The sequence below is a fragment of the Tamandua tetradactyla genome, chromosome 6 (genome assembly GCF_023851605.1).
Source record: "Tamandua tetradactyla isolate mTamTet1 chromosome 6, mTamTet1.pri, whole genome shotgun sequence".
In the NCBI taxonomy this organism is placed as follows: domain Eukaryota; kingdom Metazoa; phylum Chordata; class Mammalia; order Pilosa; family Myrmecophagidae; genus Tamandua; species Tamandua tetradactyla.
Window position 1 is genome coordinate 20,453,946 of NC_135332.1, and position 21,356 is coordinate 20,475,301.

General features: G+C 37.6%; 1 protein-coding gene across 4 annotated transcripts in view; it reads left to right on the plus strand.

Moving 5' to 3' along the window:
- The first annotated feature begins 435 nt into the window (after positions 1–435).
- KANSL1 (KAT8 regulatory NSL complex subunit 1) overlaps positions 436–21,356 on the plus strand; it is a 217,889-nt gene continuing 196,968 nt past the window's right edge. For 3 of the 4 annotated variants that reach the window (XM_077164028.1, XM_077164032.1, XM_077164033.1), the window contains exons 1-2: positions 436–510; positions 2,078–2,222. The gene's annotated coding sequence lies outside the window, so the exon portion shown is untranslated. Of the gene's footprint in view, positions 511–867; positions 1,007–2,077; positions 2,223–21,356 lie in introns of those variants that run through there. The other variant, XM_077164029.1, reaches the window with a different exon arrangement.

A 21,356-nucleotide genomic window follows, 5' to 3' on the forward strand; every position in this document is an offset into this window, starting at 1 on the left:
TAATATCGATATCTATATAAATATATATATGTGTGTATATATTTACATACATATATTAAATCTCCCCCATACATTAAATCTCTCCCTTCCGGCCTCGAGTTTTCATCACGTAGCTTCCTGGATGAAAAACCTACAGGGGTGAGGAGCAGGAGCTGGGGGTGATGGAGAAGAGGACCTAAAGGGGACTTGGGTAGGGGGTTCCGACTGGCCGACTGGTGTGAAGCGCTGCCAGTATTCCCTCCGTCTGTTCCCTCCATCTCAGGGCCCCTTCCTGTCCTCTCGTCCAAACGCCTCTGGTTTCCAAAGGCCGAGACAGAGACAGCGAGATACACAGAGACAGAGACGCCGAGGCATCAGCATCCCTCTCCTCCTTCCGTCCCGCCCCGCCGCTCTGATGGACACCCGCCATCAGCCAATGGTGCTCATGATGGGCCCCGGAAGGGCCAATGAGAGACGGAGGAGGGCGGAAGATTCCCCGCCCCCACTTCTAGGCTTGGTTGAGCCGTGCAGGTAGGTCCCGGGCTGGGGGAGCTGCCGTTGGCACTGGTACCCCGGGGGGTAGGGGCACGAGTGGGTGGGGGTGATGGTGGGGAAAGGGAGGTGGCCCCGACGGGGAGAGCCCGACGTGGCGACCCGGCCTGGAGGTGGGGGCCGAGCGGCCCGGGGAACGGTCGCCGCCGAGGGCCCTGGCAGCGGCAGGACTGGGGGAGCGGGGACGCGTGTGTGGGCACAGGGACCCTCACCCCGCGTCCACCCGCAGGCCTGGGCGGCGCGCCGCGGGCCGAATGGTCAAGGGGTCTGGCTGCCCGGGGGCCGGCCGGGGCCGGGGACACCGAGCAGAGCCCGGGGCGCCAGGCCGAGCCGAGGTGGGACGGACCGACGCGGAGAGGAAGGGAAGCTGCATCCCGCGGGCCGCCCCTCTTGAGGCCAGCGGGGCAACGGCCGAAAGCGACCCCCACGTTGAGCCCACCTCCCCATTCGCCCTTTCCTTAACCACGGGAATAAGGCAAGACGAGTCGCCCCACTGCGAGAAGGTTGGGGTGGGGGGAGCTTAGGTTTGGGACAAGGGTCCAAGGTGGGGGGAGGGGTGGGAACTCGGACTCCCGGTCTCTCTCTCCCGATGCTTCTGAGGTAGGGATCGTGGGAGGGCATATTAAACCCGACTGCGACTTGGGTCGAGAGTCAAACTCCCCTCACCCCTCCCACCCCCAAAGGAAAAAAAAAAATACGATGAGCAGTAAGGAAAGTGATGCCAAGTCTTCCAAGCCGAAGTGACAAACGCATAGTTAAGAATAAATCCACTCCAAAGGTTTTAATTTTCTTTAAATGGGAGTTCTCTAGCCTTTGATTTTTCGAAATTTATTTTTACAAAGGTGGGTGCTGTCATTTTTGTCCCTACTCGGGCAAGCCTCCATTTTAAGTGAAGCAGTAACTGGTTAAGCTGGAATTTCATTCAGGCCTAGGATCCTGCAAGAGGGCATTCAGTCCATCCTCCTGACCCCGGGCAAACTTGCCTCCCTTCTCATCCTTAAAATTAAATTGTTTGGGCTGCTTTTAATGATCTATAGTGAAGAAGGGTCTTTTATTTGCTGACAATGTTTTAGTCAAGAATACATTTTATTTTTCAGGTAGAATCTTCTCTGAAATTACATTTAAGCTGAATAAAATGTAGGACAATCTGAATGATCAGAGAGATTTTAATTTACTAAGTTAAATGTGTCAAAAGTCATTTTTAGGATATTAAATTTTTTAATTATGTTGATGAAATGCCCTGGATAATCATTACTTTTCACTTATATTTTGGTTTTCTATATTCTGTGAGAAGCAATTTCATTTTATCTAAAATGTGTTTTATATATTAATTTCTCTTTTTATCTGAACTATGTATATGTATGTGTGTGTATGTATATAAATACAGAGAGAGAGAGAGAGATGCCCTCTTTCAAAAGGCAAGTGTGTTTTGTACATCTTTTTAGAAAAGTAAGGCAAATAGTACTTCAAATCTCTGCCCAGGAAGCTTAAACTGTTTGCTTATTCTTCTGCATTTTTTAATCTAAGTGAAAGTCCTCTCTTTCAGATATCTTCCTGAAACAATAAAAATTTTTCCTACCTGCTCATACTTGGTGAATCTAAGGGAATTACTAAGACTCCCTTCTTGTTCGTTTTTGGGTATTGCCTGCACTGTTCCTGACACTATGAATGCTATTTGGATGCCTCTTAAGGTAAGACAGTATTTTTCCACTATTGGCCTCATTTTGTTTATTTTTTATTTAGAATCGAGAACTTTCTAATTCTTGAATTTGCTATTCTTCAACCACCTCATGTGGTACTCCTCTCCTGTCAAAAATTAATATTGTGCTTGCTTGCTAGGACTGATTGATTATTCCTCATTTTGTATTTGCTACTTCTCTTGATTATTGGTAATAACATATTAATGAAGTTCTTAAATTAACTTCCATTGTAATGATGTGTTCATCCTTTTTACTTTAAATTATGACAGACCACATAGTTCTAAAATTTCATTCCAGTCCCAGTAGGATGGGTTGGCAATTTAGACATCATGGTCCACTTTCAAACAGGTACTTGAGAGTCATAGGTATTAGGGTGCGCCCACTCTTGCAAATCAGTAGCTGATTCATGTGTTACAAAAGATGTGTCATTAACTGTTTGTTTATTCTGAAACTTCATAGTATATTAGAACATTCTGAGGCATGCTGGTCTATGTGGACAGCTCTGTTGGGGACTCCTGCTTCTGCTCCCTAGTCCTGTGCGTGAGATTTTATGCTGTTTTCCTCACAGGTAGCATTTTGTGCCTAGTTTATCTCACAGGTAAACCTCATTTGGACTGTATGGGCAGAATGGCCTTTAGATGAAAAAGCTCTCATTGGTATGATGGTTCTTCAGTCTCTTGCCTCCTTCCCATCCCTTCTATATAAATGGTCAAAGGACTTTCCATTAAGACTAAGGAGAAGGCAAAGCTTAGAACATGAAGGGAGGAAAATGGGAGGAAGGATAGGGAGAGAGAGATGAGTGACGGAAGCTTCCCCAGGTGACACAGCTTGTCTTTCCTCAGAGTTAGATACTAGTATAGAGATCGTTCCTTGGTAATCTGGTGTGTGGAATTCCAAATGTATGCAATGGGTAAATCAGAGAATGCAGTCTGTGTAACCTAAATATTTGGACTTGTGGTAAATCTTTAGGCAATGTAGACTGAGTTCTTATCTTCATTTATGTTAACAGCTGCACTTAGGATAATGAGTGATTTTATTAGTATGAAAGAAGCCAAAGTGACACACTTTTTCCAGTTATTCTCCCATAGAGTTGGAGCTCCAGCCAGAAGTCCTGAACCCATAGGAATTGGAGGACCTCGAACCAGAGTGTTTCTCTTTGGGATGGAGTGTTTAGTGCCACGACCTGGTGGCCACTCTGGTCATTAGGAAGCAGACAAGGGATTATTAGCCTTTTGTTAATAACTAGTACCTTCAAAAACCCAAAGATATTGGGATCATATTATCAGATTTCATTTTATGGTCACCTTGACTTTCAGTAATGTATTATGATCATGAAGGTCTGCTTTTTTAACTTTATATGATGTTTAAAAATGTATCTCTAAGTCTCTCTGACCCCTGGGTCAGTAAGCTCTGAAGTTGTACCAAATGCCACTCTGGCAGAAATACAGAACGGAAGTCACTGCTCCATACTGTGTGAATTACCATCTATTAACTACCTAAGAGTATAGTTATGTAGCTGCCTTAATTTTATGTTTCCCACCAATCCTATGATCAATCGAAGACATCTTCTGAATCTAAACAAATCTTTTTGCTTACATTTGCTTCCTACTTTTACTACTTAAAAAAAAATTATAATGTTTGATCTGAACCGATAAAAAGAACACTTTTTTGGGGTGGTGGGGTGGTGGGAGGTAGAGATAACATTTTGAGTTTGGGGGCTGGAAAATAAAAGGATAGAGAGAGAATTTTCTACTCTATTTTAGTTGCAAATATTAAGACATTTCTGAGAAGTATTTTCAGATTGTAGCTACTTACTTTTGGGGGGTGATGAAAAAGTTGTTTTTTTAAATTTTGTTTGGAGAAAGTGATAAAAATTATAGTTAAAATTTAATATGCTAAGCACTTCATGTATTACATCATATAATCTCATACAAGACTCTGATGTTGGCATTATTACCATCATTCTGATATTGACCAAGTAATTAAGATCAGAGGTTGTTAACTTGTTTCAGGTCACATAGCTGATCTGAACCAGTACATCCTGGGGCCTCTAATCTGCTGTCATATCAGCATCTTTTTTTTTTAATTATTAAATATAACATATATACAAAGAAAAGAAAGAAGAAGCAATAATTTTCAAAGTACACTTCAACATAGTTACAGAACAGATTTCAAAGTTTGTTATGGGCTATCATTCCATTATTTCAAATTTTTCCTTCTAAGTTTGGAGCTACTTTTAAAAATATATATTTTTATTGACAAAATAACATACAAACACAAACATTAACATACAAACATTTCATACATGGTGTGCAATCAATGGCTCACAATATCATCACATAGTAGTATATTCATCACCATGATTAATTGTTAGAACATTTGCATCACTCCAGAAAAAGAAATAAAAAGAAAAAAACTCATGCATACTATACCCCTCACCCCTCCCTCTCATTGACCACTAGTATTTTCATCTACCTAATATATTTTAACCTTTGTTCCCCCTATTTGTTTATTTTTTTATTCATATTTTTTACTCATCTGTCCAAACCCTAGATAAGGGAACATCAGACCTAAGGTTTTCACAATCACACAGTCACATTGTTAACGTTATATCTTCATATAATCATCTTTAAGAAACAAAGCTTCTGGAACACGACTCTACAGTTACAGGTACTTCCCTTTGGCCACTCAAATACACCATAAACTGAAAAGGGATATCTATAGAATGAGTAAGAATAATCTCCAGAATAACCTCTTGATTTTGTTTGAAATCTCTCAGCCACTGATACTTTATTTTGTCTCATTTCTCTCTTCCCCCTTTCAATCGAGAAGGTTTTCTCAATCCCTTGATGCTGAGTCCCAGGAGCTACTTATTTTTAAGTAAAAAGAAACAATAAATTAAAATATAATTTGGAGCCAAAATGTGCAATTTCTGATTATCTTATTTCAGTATGAACTTTGTAGATCTGTTACTTAAATGTTAGATCTGAGAATATGCTTGTTTTCCATCTTTATATCATAGTGTCTATGCTCACCCTCCTCACAAACAAACTTTCCATTCCGTCTTCCCCTGCCACTCTTGGCAACCCCTAACTCTTCTTTCTGTCTCTGTAAATTTGCATGTTGTACTATGTAAGTGGAATTATATAATATCTTTCCTTTTGTGCCTGGCTTATTTCACACAACATAATGTCTTCTAGATTCATCCATATAGTAGCATGTATTGTATCTGAATTTCATGCCTTTTTAATGGTTGAATAATATTCCATTGTGTATATATATCATATTTTGTTTATACATTTTATCTGTTGATGGATATTTGGGTTGATTCCACTGTGTGGCTATTGTGAATAATGCTTTTAAGAACATTGGTGTACATTTTTTAAAGGAGAAAAAATTTATATTGGCTTGTATATGCATTAAGAAAATCTTCAGAAGAATAAACAAGACTGTGACATTGGTTACCTGTTAGGTCTAGGAGCTAGGCAGTTAGAGGACAGGATGGGAAGGAGACTTCTCACTGTATCATAACTTTTTATACTTTCTGATGTTGTGTCATATGACTCTTTTACCCTTTCAACAAATTAAATACAAAATAAAAAATATATTGTAGCATCTCAATTCTCATAACTTTTCTTCCCTTCCTATGTCTGGAAGTCAGAGAAACAGCAAGGGGCCCCAGCTGAGAGAGCATGTAACCCATGAATAGTATTTGAAGGGACATAGTCACAGAGTTGCATAATCTGGGACTTTAGTTCTTCTGAGATCTTGAAAATTTTTGAATTTGTAGATGTATATTTCTAGTTTGAACTGCAAGGTCACGCATTAAAAAACTCACTTCTAACATTTAGTAGAAAAACATCTTTGTTGTTCATCTGCTCACGTTGGCTATTAGATACACTATCACATTACTGTGTGATCTTGGGCGATTTTCTTAATTTTTCTTAGATTCAGGTCTTCCTTTGTACTGGAAATAATAACATTTAATTCAGAGGATTGTTGTGTGGATTATATCTGTAAACAACATAGTATAGTACTTGGCTTAGTGAACTACTACTATTATAATAATTACTATTAATAATAGTTCCTCATAACCTACTAATAAGAGTACAGATACTGCATGATGTTGGTTAAGTTCCTTAACCTCCTAGAGCCTTGGTGTCTTCATCTGTGAAAGGATATAATTAGAGTACCTGGCTTTTAGGATGGACTTTGTAAGGATTAAATGAGTTTATTGATATAGAGTACTTTGAACAATCCTTATGAGTAGTATGGACTCAATAAACATGAGTGGCTAATTCTTCATGACATTCAACAGATTTTTTCACAGCCCCACAGACTATGTTACTCATTATGGATCATGGACCCTCAACACCTACACATAGGAAAATGCAAATTTTGGTGCAAATTGGGAATGTGACTTAAAGAATTAGATTATTTCTTGGGCTTCTTATGTGTTTATCTTTAATTTTTATTTTGAAATAAAAATCTGTACACATTAAAGATAAATATTAAAGATATATGTTGGAACTTTTTACATATATAATTGGAACTTTAGAAGATAAGATTCTTCTTTTTTTATTTTTAGTTATAGTAAAATTCAAATTGAAAAACTAAGCAAGATACAGTCTTGCTTTCAATGTCTCATCATTTGTGGGGATTGATGGAACTTTGGGACTTTTCTAAATCTCTTAGAACTAGGCCCAGGTATCTGGCTTTAGGGGTCTGGGTGCTAAGGACACCTAACGTATGGGATTAACACCCTCCTTGTGTGAATATAAAGATATGTTATACTCAATCAGATAACACATGAAGAAGCTAACATGGTTATCCTCAATACTTAGCTTCACACTGTCATTTTTAGTGTAGATAGCATAGGTCACTCCAGAAATAGTAAGGTGTTATAGAAGTTCCTACTCTGACTGGAGTGATTTGGCCAGCCTTCTGCTTCCATTCCCCTTTTAGTGGCTCCTGTTTCCCTTTAAATTGAAACTTTTTAATTCAGAACATGGACCCCTGATGATCTGGCTGCTGTTGTTAGCCTTTCTGTTTGTTTTAAACCTTATTTTTCACTGCTGGCCTATAAGTGTCTTGTTTGATAGTTTCCTTACCTGAAACTTCTTGTATTAAGATGAAAAAAAAGGAATCTAAATGATTCCTAAATAGTGACAATCTTTTCTGAAGGTATTTGCTTCTTTGCCTCCTTAAAGAAAGCACCTTGCACAAAATTTTACATTTTCTTAATTTAAAATTATTGCAGATCCTCATTACGGCTGTTACCGTGCTGAAATATCATGTGCCTTTCGAGACCATAAAAATGTACTGTGTTAGTGGATTAGTATGTAACTATTATGTACTCAGGCTTTTGTCAATGCCATTTTTTGTCCGTTATCTATTTACATCTATTTCCATGCTCTTCTACCTTAAGTTTTAGGCTGTTACAGCCCTTACTCCAGCCTCATGTGGCCTTCCCTTTTATTTATTTATTTTTATATCCTTTTGGGGGCGGGGACAGGGGAGAGTGCATGGTCTGGAAATCTAATTCAGGTCTCCCTCATAGAAGGTGAGTATTCTGCCACTGAACCACCCATGCACCCCCTCCCTTTTATTTTAATACTTTCTTTCTGTGATAGGTTAGAAGATGGGCAAACTAAGCTTTGTGTAAATTGTCATGTAAGAATAAAAAGACCTCTAGCGATACCTGGAGGGACTTTGTATGAGTAAAATACATGATGAATGGCGCATTTTGGCAGTCTGCAAAATGATGTGTTTCTGCCTATGTACATTTTATGGAAAGGGAGTGTCCATCGCTTTCATTAGGTTTTTTTTATAGCGGTCTGGGACTAGACTACTCTAAATAAATAGGTGTTATGAAGTTGCTTTGTCAGTGTGATAAGATTCTAATTCCCAAATTCCTTCTTCTGGCTCCCATCTTGACATGAAGGATTTAGTGATATTGGGTAACTGGACTGGCACGAAGAGCCATTTAACTAGGCTAGAAAGAGAGCCGTGTTAGGGGGTGGGGTGAGGTCAGATAGCAGACAGTAGGAGCCAGCTCTGAGCATCGTTGGCTGATTTGTTCCAGAGAACAAAAGGAGTAGCCATAGTAAGTTTTGAAGGCTTAATATATTCAGGTACATGATTTAAAGAAATTGAAAAAAAAATCTTTAAAAAAATTATCTTTTTAACTTTGAAGTCTAGTGGTTTTAATTTTTGTTGGTTTCTTTTCTCTTGCTTAGAAATCATCTTGTGAAAGATTTGCAACCTAAGTCATAATTTAATAAGTGAAAAAGCCAAATTAGAGCAAAAATAGGGATAAAGGAATTAAATAAAAAATATAAATTAGTATTATAATTCTAAAAGCATCTTGTTCTGTGGGCTTCTTCAGAGGTTACACAGCTGCCTTGCTTATAAAGGTGACCCTCCTCATCATGGTTTTGCCTCTTAGAGCAAAGAGCCCATAGAGCCCATCATGCCCATTTTCCATCTGCCTCTTCCCGTACTAGGCTCACTCCTCTGGTTTTTCCAGCTATTTTCTTCCTTGTGGGGACCCCTGGCTGTCATTTGTCTCCTTTCACAACCAATTTTCAGCATCCTTTTTCCTGTTGGCTCTTGTCTCTCAGCTTATAAACATACTCGAGTTACTTTCACTTTTTAAGAAAATAAAACGCTTTTTTTTTGTCTGTTTGTTTGTTTGTCTTTTTTTTCTTTTTCCTTTTCTTTTTTTTTACTATTATTATTATTTTAATTTTTTTCCTCTATATTAACATTCTATATCTTTTTCTGTTGTTTTGCTAGTTCTTTTCCTAAATCGATACAGATGTACTAAGAAATGATGATCATGCATCTATGTGATGATGTTAAGAATTACTGATTGCATATGTAGAATGGAATGATTTCTAAATGTTGTGTTAATTTCTTTTTTTTCTTTAATTAATAAAAAAAAAAAAGAAAATAAAACCCTTAAACCACAACCCTCTCTTACCCATGTGTTATACTGAAACTTGCCTTTGTATATACAACCCTACTGCCAAGTTCAGAGGTTCTCGTTCTGTCTTTGTCTCCTGAGGTCTCCTTGCAGTCTCTGAAACTGTGGACCATTCCTCTACCTGTAAACGCTTTCCTTCCCTGCCATGGTTGCACTTGTCCCTCCTGGCCTCTTGCCTTCGTTTGAGAGAGGCACTGTAGCATAGGGATTCAACATGTCCTCTGGAGCTATACTCATGGATTCAAATTTCGATGTTGTCACTTACTTTGTGACCTTGAGAAAGCCATTTGACCTTTTTGTGCCTCAGTTACTTCATCTGTAAAATGGGAAAAATAATAGCACCTACTTCATAGGGCTGTTTTGAAAAGGAAATGAGTTAATACATGTAAAACATGTAGAAGACTAACTAGCACACAATAAATTATGTGCTGGCTATTTCTGTCATCATCATCTCTGGCTGCTCTTTCTTGATTTTCCTTGCAGACTTTTCCCTCTTCTACCCTTTAAACATCAGTGTTTGCTTTACTTCTGCCCTCTTTCCTCTCACCCTTCATAGTTCCTGGGGGACATCATCTAAATTGATGCCTCACTTACTGTCCACATGCCAATGATTTGCAGATATGTTTTTTCCAGCTCTAACAGCATCTAAATTGATGCCTCACTTACTGTCCACATGCCAATGATTTGCAGATATGTTTTTTCCAGCTCTAAAAGGTCTCCTGATCTTCAATCCCATATATACTGTTTTCTCCTGGACATTTCCACTTGGGTGTCCCCTAGAAATTTTAAATGATCTCATCTGTTTCCCCAAGTCCAACTTCCTCCTATCTTCATATCCTAATGAATGGTACTATTACCCACCTAGTAACACAAATTAGGGGCTCGTGAATGGGGCTGGTTTTGGTTTGCTAAAGCTGAAGAAATGCAATATGCCTGAAATGATTGGCTTTTACAATGAGGATTTTTTAACTTTCAATTTACAGTTCTTAGGCTCTGAAAATATCCGAACTCAAGGCATCAACAGGGTGATACCTGGACTCTGAAGACAGGTTGCTTGCATCCTCATTCCTCTGTCACATGGGAGGGCACATGGCCAGCATCTGGTCCTCCACTCCTGGGTTTTGTTGCTTTCAATTTCTGGTTCCTGTGGCTTCCTCTTTGAGCTTCTGTGGGTCCTCTTTTTGCTTCTCCAGGGCTTTTCACTATGAACCTCTGTTCATTTCATCTCTTAGCTTCTGTATTTATTTTGTCCTTTTATGGTGAACTCCAGCTAGAGGATCAAGACCCAGTCTGAATGAGGCTGGTCACATCTCAATTGAAATAATCTAATCAAAAGTCCAACCATCAGGAATGAAAAGAACATGGCCTTTTCTGGGGTACCTAACAGCTTCAAACCACCACAGGGCTTCTGGATTCCTTCTTGTGCTACATCAGTCACCATAATCTTGAGTCCTAACTCATGTTTCTCTAGTCACTCCCACTCCTCTCTTCCAAGTTCAGGCTGTCATCATCCTTTGCCTACATGACTTTCAGTTGCCTTCTAATCACTGCCTTACCGGCCTTCTATCTAATATATACCTGGCTTTTGTCTTCCAAGTTGCTGCCAAAGTGATCCTTGTAAAATGTAAATCTCATTATATGATCATAGGACCATATTCCTCCTTCCCATGACTCCTCCTAGCTTTCAGGGTAAAGTTCGGATGTTTTTGCCAAGCGCACAGGCCCTCCACTCCATTCTGAGTACTCTGTACTCAGTGGTGCTGAATGGCTTGCATTCTATTGTTCCTTGCCTCTGGACCTTTACACCAGCAGTTGTTTCTGCTTAAAATGGCCTCCATCCTGTTCTGAAAACTTATTTGGCCTAGTTTTTTTTTTAGTAACAGTGATGATAATAATAGTAGTGGCAGCAGCAACAACAGTAGCTGACATTGAGAGCTTCCTGTGTGTCCATGCGTTGTGTGTGTGCATGCACGTGTAAGTATATGTAACGCTTCTATTGTACAGTGATTGTTGGTTTCTTCTCTTTCACCCCAGCTAGTCTCTAAATTCCTTGAGAGTAGGGGCTGTTTTTTTTTTATATTTATATTTATATATTTTTATTTTTACTGCTTGCCATATGATGGCACTTAGTACCATATATACAACCTTACATTTCCCCTTTTAACCACGTTCAGATGTATTTCATTGCTGTTAATTACATTCACAGTGTTATGCTACCATCACCACAGTACATCACCAAAGCGTTTCCATCATTCTAAATAAAAACACTGTACATTTTAAGCCTTAATTCCCTTTTGTTTTATTATTTTTGCTTTTGAAAAAGAAAACCAGATTTCTGACAACCCGGTGTTATCCTGTAACTAGGATGTTTTCACATTATTTGAAGAAAATATAGGGAAATGACTATTACTGACACTTGTGATATACAAACCAGCTAGTATGTTTGTCAGTGAACTGATTATAATGTTAGAATTATTTGTGATGTCACTCTCTCTTTACTTCTCTCTCAGAGAGAGCCCTGTTAAATGAGTTGACACACAGAGTTTTCTCTAAGTGTGTATAAATTGTGTTTATAGCAATACCCCAGAAGATGGCCAAGCTTATAATGGTAGTCAACAGTTTATCTGGTGCTTGATCAAGGTAGTAATCTTTTTGACCAGAAGGGGGAGCTGCAGTCATTGATGTGAGACTCTCAACTGGCTTTCAAAAACGGCATAGTCAAAAGAAAGAAAAGCCTTACTGACAAAAGATATGATCAGAGTTTACAAAGAACTATATATGACCAAGAGGCAAAAGAGAAGCATTTTATTCTCACAACTAATAAAAGGAATGGAGATTAATATAAGATACTATTTTGTACCTATCAAACTGGCAATTGAGCTGTGCTGTCAAAGGTAGTAAAGGGGACAGTCTCTAAAACCATTGAAGTATACGTTGGGCCCAGTTTTTCTGGGAGGTACTTTTGTAACACATCTAAAAATGTCCTTGAACTCAATTTCTTCTAAATTGGCACAAAGAAATGTTTCAAGGTGAGACATTATGTTAACCTCAGAAATTTAGGACCGCACCCAGATATAACTTCTATCCTCTAATACTCCACAATGAACTTAATATGCATGAATTTAGGTGCTGCTTCTTTTTTTTAAATGCAATTTTATTGAGATATATTCACACAGCATATAGTCCATCCAAAGTGTACAATTGAAGGCTCACAGTTTCATCATAAAGTTCATCACCACATTCAATTTTTTTTATCATCACCATGATCATTTTTAGACCATTTGCATCACTCCAAAAGAAAGAAAAAAATCCCATATATCCCATACCCCTTGCTCCTCCCTCTCATTGACCACTATTATTGCAGTCTACCCAATTTTTTTTATCCCCCTTATGCTTCCCCCCTATTATTTAATTATATTTATTCTTATTTTTTTACTCATCTGTCCATATCCTGCATAAAGGGAGCATCTGCCACAAGGTTTTCACAATTGCATGGTGACATTTAAAAGCTATGTAGTTATACATTTGTCTTCAAGAATCAAGGCTACTGGGATACAGTTCAACAGTTTCAGGTACTTCCCTCTAGCTACTCCAATACACCATAAACTAAAAAGAAATATCTATATAATGCATAAGAATACCCTCCAGGATAACCTCTCAACTCTGTTTGAAATCGCTCAGTGACTGAAATTTTATTTTGTCTCATTTATGTCTTCCCCCTTTTGGTTAAGGCTTTTTCAGTCCCTTGATGCCAGGTCCTGGCTCTTCCCCAGACATTATATGCCACATTGCTAGGGAGATTTATACCCCTGGAAGTCATGTTCCACATAGGGGGGCGGGCAGTAAGTTCAACTGTTGAGTTGACTTAGAGAGAGAGGCTACATCTGAGCAATGAAAGAGGTTCTCTGGGGGTGACTCTTAGGCATAAGTTTAAATAGGCTTAACTTCACCTTTGCAAATTTAAGTTTCATAGGGGCAAGCCCCAAGATGGAGGGCTTGGCCTATTAAATTGGTTGTCCTCACTGCTTGGGAGAATATCATGAATTTCCCAAGTTGGGGAGTTTGATACTTCCTCCTTTCTCCCCTAAGAGGACTTTGCAAATACTTTTTTATTCTCTGTCCAAATTACTCTGGGATTATTGGAGCATCACACTAGCCTGTAGATAAATCAGATCTCATGCCCTGTTCAAGATACATGCGATCATGATGTTTGAATAAACTGACTATATAACCAAACCAGATAGAACAATACCAAAAATATAAATTTTGCACCAAATAATCTCTTCCTTTGGTCTTACACAGAAATTGAATGTTTATTCCAATTTACCTTAGTCTATCCAGATCAGCTTCATTCCTATCTCTAGTCAAACTCTGATCTCTTTTTCAACTTTTTAAATAGTTGCTTTATAGGGCAGTGCTCAGTGCTGACTTTTATAGCTTCAGTGTTCTAACTCTTGAGTCTCGGGTTTCACACAAATACCTGAAGTTTCAGGGAACAACCAGGTTATACACAAATAACATCACAGAATTTAGAAATAACAATTACAACTTGGGAATACATGTGACTGCTGTAAGACCTTACAATCTAGGAAGTTTAACAATTGGCCCCAACCTGAGAATCCATGATCTTGACTTAAATTCTCTGAGTTTGTATATTATAGTTAGTCCATATGAATGAGGCATGATGAGATTTGTCTTTTTATTTCTGACATTAAATTCAACATACTGTCTTCAAGGTTCATTCACCTTGTTGTATACCTCAAAACTTCATTCCTTCTTGTAGCCGCTCAGTAGTCCGTTGTATCTATACACCAGAGTTCCCCTTTCCATTCCTTAGTCGTTGTAATCTTAGGCCATCTCCATCCATTGCAAATCTTGAACACTGCTGCCATAAACACTAGTGTGCAAACGTCCATTCGTGTCCTCACTCTCAGTAACTCCAGGCATATACCTAGCAATGGGTTTGCAGTATCATATGGCAACCATACCTCTAGCCTCCTTTCGAATCACCACACTGCCCTCCAGAGGTGCTGCACCACTCTTCTTCCCTACCAACTGTGAATAGGTATATCTCCTTCTCCACATTTTCTTCAGCACTTGTGTCTTTCTGTTAATTTTTCTTTCTTTTGATTTTTATTTTTGGGTGCATGGTCTGGGAATCGAACCCAGTTCTCCTGCTTGGAAGATGAGCATTCTACCACTGAACCACCCGTGCACTTGTCTGTCTGTTCATTAAAGTTTTATTCAGACATCATACTATCCAACCTAAGTAATAAATTAGTAGTTCCCAGTATAATCACATAGCCATGCCTTCGCCACCACGATCTATATGAGAACATTTCCTTGATTCTTCCACAAAGAATCCCATATCCCTCCCCCTTATTCCCCACTTACTTACATTTTGTTTTGGCATATTGCCTTTATTACACTCAATGGAGGCATATTGAAGTGTAACTGTTAACTATGGACCCTAATTTGCATTGATTGCATTTTTTCTTGTATTTCATCCTATTTCAAACACCTTGTGATTTTGGTGTTCGTTTGTTCTTCGTCATGCAAAAACATTCTTATATTTGTACATTTAATCACCATCATTGTCCACTCTGGCCATTGGTAAGTTATACCATCTCAGTCTTTATCCTCTGTCTTTCCTTCTGGTGTCACACATGCCTCCAGCCCTTCTCCCTCAACCGTATCTTATCTCTTAGAGATAAGCTAGGGTAAGAATACCCCTTTTTAGTTAGGATAAATGGTTAGAAACCTTGATCTCATGTTGAATGGAATTTCCTTCTTTTTACCTAATTTTGTCTGTACAGAACTGCTTCTCTTTTGCTGTTTCTCTTCTGAATAGCCTTCAGATATTTGAAGACAACTTTAGTGTCTCTAAACTGAAAATAAACCCCAGGTTTTGTAAGTGTTTATTATTTGATACACTTAAAAATCCTTTCCATCTCTCAGTTTCCTTATTTTTCCATCTCAGTGTGATATTTCACCATCAGGAAGATTGTTGTTCTGTCTGCAAAATAGGAAATGCTAAATATCTTTCATATAATGTATTAAATGTTAAATATACCATTTCAGAACATTACCTGAGATCAATCATCTGCTTATTATTCTTCATTTGGGGAAATGCCTCAACACACACTCATAATTTTCTGTGTCTAAACCACACCTCAGCTATAGTAAATGTTCTCAGTTCTCTGGCTATTTTTCTGTAGCCTTTTATTTAGAATCTTATTAAGACTTTTATGAAAGCCCGTATAAATTATATTCATGTACTTACTTTCTCCTTAGAGAAATTGGGTAGAGTGGTCAGGTGTCATTTCCTCTTTTAGAAGCCATGCTGTTTTTTCCTTAGAAGATTATTCATGCTGATATGTCTTTTGATTCCATCTCTATTATAGATTTGCCAGTTTGGCTGATTTGAAGCTCACAGCTTGAGACTTCTCTTGGGTAGATGGGACTTACATTGATGGCATTTTTGTTCATTTTTGTTCAGCAAGTATCTATTGAGTACCTAAATGTGCCTGGAGTTGAGCAAGAACCTGGGAAATATTTTGGTAAAAGGAAACAGATCTGGAGTACGTTGACCCGGGACTGATAAAAGATCCCTCCTCTATGTGACCATCAACTTGTATGTTCTGCCCCACAATTTTATAGTTTTATACTTAAATTCTTTTAAAATGCAAAGGGAATATTTTGGGACCTGATAATTTCCTGACATATATTAGTTTGGAAGCATCTTGTTTGTTTAATGATGAGTTTGATTCACTATCAGTGATTTGTATGCTTTAAAGAGTAATTTAGAAGTAGTTTTTCCCTCCTTCTGTCTTCCTCAGTAAATAGTGAAGCATACTAAAGTTAAGTCTATGGAGCTGTCTTGCTTTTTTTTGGCATGGGCAGGCACCAGTAATCGAACCCAGGTCTCCGGCATGGCAGGTGAGAACACTGCCTCCTGATCCACGGTGGCCCGCCCTGAAATTGAACTGGTTAAGAGACTAAAGATTTGGGTTTTTTTTGTCTTGTTTTTATCAGTGCTATTTATACTGTATATGTCAAGTGGCCCATCCAGTCTGTGTTTGGCTTATAGCTTTTAATATATTTAAGTCACCTCTTAGTAGCTTTTCATTTTCTTGCAAGATTTTTATTGCTTTGCCTCCAGAGGTGTTAGTGCTTCTGATCTGCTATACTTATGGTCTTTGTTTCCCCTCATTTGTGTTGTTTTTCTCTCCCCTTTTCTTTGCTCCCTCACCCCCCCCATGACTTCCTTTGTTTTGCTACTTAGCAATATAAAATGTTTGGTTGAGCACTTGACTTCTTTGATCTCTTGCTTTCAATATGGTATTTTAAAGTTCATTTCTACGTTTTTTATTTCGTATTTGCTATTTAAATAAAATTTTAATTTTAGCTTTAACAAACTAAAGTCTAGAATTTGTTGTTTTTTTACCCCCGTAAAATTGGGTATCTGTATAATACATTTTTAGTTTTTTCCTGACTGTACAGAATGTTGGTTAAATGTGTTTTTATTTTTAGCACTAGTGGGTTATATATGCCAATTTCTGATTATAATTTGCAATCTAATTCTGTTATATATGCCTGTCTTAGTAGGTTCATATTTTTAGAGAAAGCATTTATTATATTATTCAGTTCCTTCCCAAAGAAGTTTTGTGTGGTTAAATGTAGATTGTTGAACTTCATATTATTATTGTACTTTTCAGGTTTTTGACACATTGAGTTTCAGAGTGAAAAGAAACCTTGATTTAAGTTAGTCCAGCTGTCTTGTGTTTTACATGAAGAAATTGAGAGCAGTGACGTCATTTGCCTGCAGTCAAATAACTACTTAGTGGCAGAGCTGGAACTAGAATGCCAGTCCCACATCATCAATTATATCAGTCTAATGATTACTAAGGGACAGACTTGTGCTAATCACATTTATATTAGACCATATGTAAACCATTGATGTACAAGGGAAAAAATAAAATTATCAATCTGGCTGGGGAATAAATTGATCAATCTGCGTATTTTCTCCTGTTTGGCACATACTCTCCCTCTCAAATCTTTATTTTGACAGAGTTGTGCATCTATTACTACAGTCTAATGTTAGAACATTTTCAGCACACCACCAAAGAAACTCTGTATCTGTTAGCATTCACTGGTAGTCCTTCTTCCTCTCAACTCTTGTCAATCACTTACCTACTTTCTGTCTCCATAGGATTTGCCTATTCTGGACATTTCACATAAATGAAATTATACAATTTGTGGTCTTTTGTGACTGCCTTCTTTCACCTAGCATGATGTTTTCAATGTTCATCCATGTGATTGCATGTAGCAGTACTTCATTCCTTTTAATGGCTGAATAATAGTAATATTCCATTGTATGGATATACCATGTTTTGTGTATTCATTCATCAGTTGACATATATTTAGGTTGTTTGTATTTTTGGCTGTTATGAGTAATGCCTCTTATGAATAGTTGTGTACAAGTCTTTGTGTGGACATGTGTTTTTAATTCTCTGGGGTATATACCTAGTTGTAGAATTGTTAGGTCATATAGTAATTGTTTAACTTCTTGAGGAACTGCCAAACTATTTTCCAAAGTGGCAGTACCATTTTATATTCTTACCAGCAGTGTATGAGGGTGTTCTAGTTTGCTAGCTGCCAGATTGCAAAGGAATGGAATGGCTTTTCAAAAGGGGAATTTAATAAGTTGCAAGTTTACAGTTCTAAGGCCGAGAAAATGTCCCAACCAAAACAAGTCTGTAGATATGTTCAACCAAAGGCACCCAGGGAAAGACACCTTGGTTCAAGAAGGCCGATGAAGTTCAGGGTTTCTTTCCCAAGTGGAAGGGCATGTAGTGAACATGGTCACAGTTTATCTCTTATCTGGAAGGGCACATGGCGAACATGGCATCTCTTAGCTTCTTCTCCTGGCTTCCTGTTTCATGAAGCTCCCTGGGAGGCATTTCCCTTCTTCATCTCCAAAGGTCGCTGGCTAGTGGACTCTGCTTTGTGGCTATGTCGTTCTGCTCTGCTCTCTCTGAATCTCTCATTCTCCAAAATATTTCCTCTTTTATAGGACTCCAGAAACTTATCAAGACCCACCCAAATGGGTGGAGGCATGTCGTCACCTAATCTAGTTTAACAACCACTCTTGATTAAATCACATCTCCAGAGAGAGAATCTGATTACAGTTTCAAACATATAGTATTGAATAGGGATTATTCCGTCTTTATGAAATGGGATTTAGATTAAAACATGGCTTTTCTAGGGGACATACATCCTTTCAGACCAACACAGAGGGTTTGAATTTCTCCACATCTTTGATAACACTTGTCATTGTCTGTTTTTTTTTTTTTTTTTTAACATTGGCAGGCACTGGGAATCGAACCTGGGTCTCCAGCATGGCAGGTGATAACTGCCAGTGAGCCACTGTGGCCTGCCCTGTCTGTGTTTTTGATCATAGTCATCCCAGTGGGTGTGAATTGGTATTTTGTGGTGGTTTTGAATTGTACTTCCTTGCTGATTAATGATGAACATCTTTTCTTGTGCTTATTGGCCATTTATGTATCTTTTTTTTTTTTGAGAAATGTTGATTCATATCCTTTGTCCATTTCTTAATTCGATTATTTGTCTTTTTACTGTTAAGCTATAAGAATTCCTTATAGATGATTTGCAAATAGTTTTTTCATTCTTTGGTTTACATTGTCATTTTCTTATAGTGTCCTTTAATGTTTAAAAATTTTTAATTTTTATGAAGTCCAATTTATCTATTTTTTCTTTTTTTCATTTGTGCTGTTGGTGTCATATCTAAAACCATTGCCTAACCAACAATGAATATTTACTCCTGTATTCTTCTAGGAGTTTTAATAGTTTTTGCTCTTATGTTTAGGTCTGTGATCCATTTTGAGTTAATTTTTGGGTATGGTGTTAGATAGGGGTCCAACTTTAATTTCTTTAGACAATTTTCTTAGTGTTCAGAGTATAAATTTTGCACTTACTTTTTAAAATTTATTTCTAAGTATTTTATCTTTTTGATGCCATTGTAAATGGAATTGCTTTTCTTAATTTTATATTTGGATTGTTTGTTGCTAGTGTATAGAGGGAATACTACCTAACTCATTCTGTGAAGCCAAAATCACCCTACTCCCAAAGCCAGATAAAGACACTACAAGAAAAGAAAATTACAGACCAATCCTCTGATGAATAGAGATGCAAGAATCCTCAAAAAAATACTTGCAAATTGAATCCAACAGCACATAAAAAGAATTACACACCATGATCCAGTGGATTTTGTTCCAGGTATGATCTCAATAATATGAACTAAATATAATGAGCAAACTCATGGAGTTAATATCTAGAATATAGGTTACGAGAAGATAGAATGAGGGTAAAGAATGGGGAGCTGATGCTTAATTTGTACAGAATTTTTAATAAAGTTGGCTATAAATGTTTGGAAATGGGTAGCGGTGAAGGTAGTACATTATGCTGAGTATAACAACACTGAATTGTATGTATGATTGTGGTTGAGAGTTTGCATCTGCTCTCTTTTTTCTCAGTCTAGCTAAGGGTTTGCCATTTTTATTGATCTTCTCCAAGAACCAACTTTGATTTTCTTTTTTTTGCTCTCAATTTCATTTATTTCTGCTCTAATCTTTGTTACTTCCTTCATTTTGCTTGCTTTGAGATTAGTTTACTGTTCTTTTTTCAGGTCTTTGATTTTAGCTTTCTTTCTTCCTAATATAGGCATTTAGGGCTATAAATTACCCTCTCTGCACTGCCTTTGCTGCATCCCATAAGTTTTGGTATATTGTTTAGTTTTCAGTCATCTTGAGATTATTTACTGATTTCTCTTGAAATTTCTTCTTTAACCCACTGATCATTTAAGAGTGTGTTGTTTAACTTCTGTATATTTGTGAATTTTCCAGTTCTCTGCCAGTTATTGGTTTCTAGCTTCATTTCATTATGATCAGAGGAAGTGCTTTTTATAATTTCAGTCTTTAAAATTTATTGATACCTGATTTTGTGATCCAACATGTCCACCCTGGAGAATGATCCATGAGCACATGAACAGAATGTTTATCCTGCTATTTTGGGGAGCAATGTCCTGTAAATGTCTGATAGGTCTAGTTTATTTATATTATTGAAATTTTCTGCTTCCTTATTGATGCTCTGTCTAGACGTTTGTCTATTGATAAGAGTCTCCAATTATTGTTGTAAAGATGTCTATTAGTCCTTTCAGTTTTGCCAGTGTTTGCCTCATCTATTTTGGGTCACCCTAATTAAGTGCATATATATATGATTGTTATTTCTTCTTGGTGGGTTGCTCCTTTTCTTAATATATAATGTCATTCTTTGTCTTTTGTAAAATTTTTGCATTTGAAGCTATCTTGTCCAATATTACTATAGCTGCCCCAGCTCTTTTTAGTTACTGTTTGCATGGAATATCTTTTTTCATCCTTTTACTTTCAATCTATTTGTAATCTTGAGCCTAAGCTGAGTCTTTTGTAGACAGCATAGAGAGGGATCATATTTTTTTATCCATTATGTCAGTCTGTGTCTTTTGATTGGGCAGTTTAATCCATTAACATTCAATGCTATTACTGTAAAGGCAGTACTTAATTCAGCCATTTTATTGTTAGGATTTTTTTTTTGTATGGTGGGGGTCACATTTCATTCTTTTTCCATGTGAGTGCCCCACTATTGCAGCACTATTTGTTGAATTTTTGTTTGTTTGTTTTTTCTTTCTTTTGTTTGCTTGCTTGTTTATTTTTTGGAAGTTTATGGGCCAGGAATTGAACCCCGGTCTCCTGCTTGGCAGGTGAGAATTCTACCACTGAAGTACCCTTGCACCTCCTATCTTTTGGCTTTTATATGTTATATTTTGGTATTGTCTCTCTTTTTACTCTTTTAGTCACCCTTACTGATAATTTTATATACTCTTTTTCAAGCCTCTACTGTCTTTCTTTTTTTAGCCTGCAGAGCTCCCTTTAATTTTTCTTGTAGAGCAGATCTCTTGTTAATGAATTCTCTCAGCTTCTGTCTGTAAATATTTTAAACTCTCCCTTTTGTTGTTGTTGTTGTTTTGTTTTGGTTTTGGTTTTTTTTGGTGGTGCATGGTCTGGGAATCAAATCTGGGT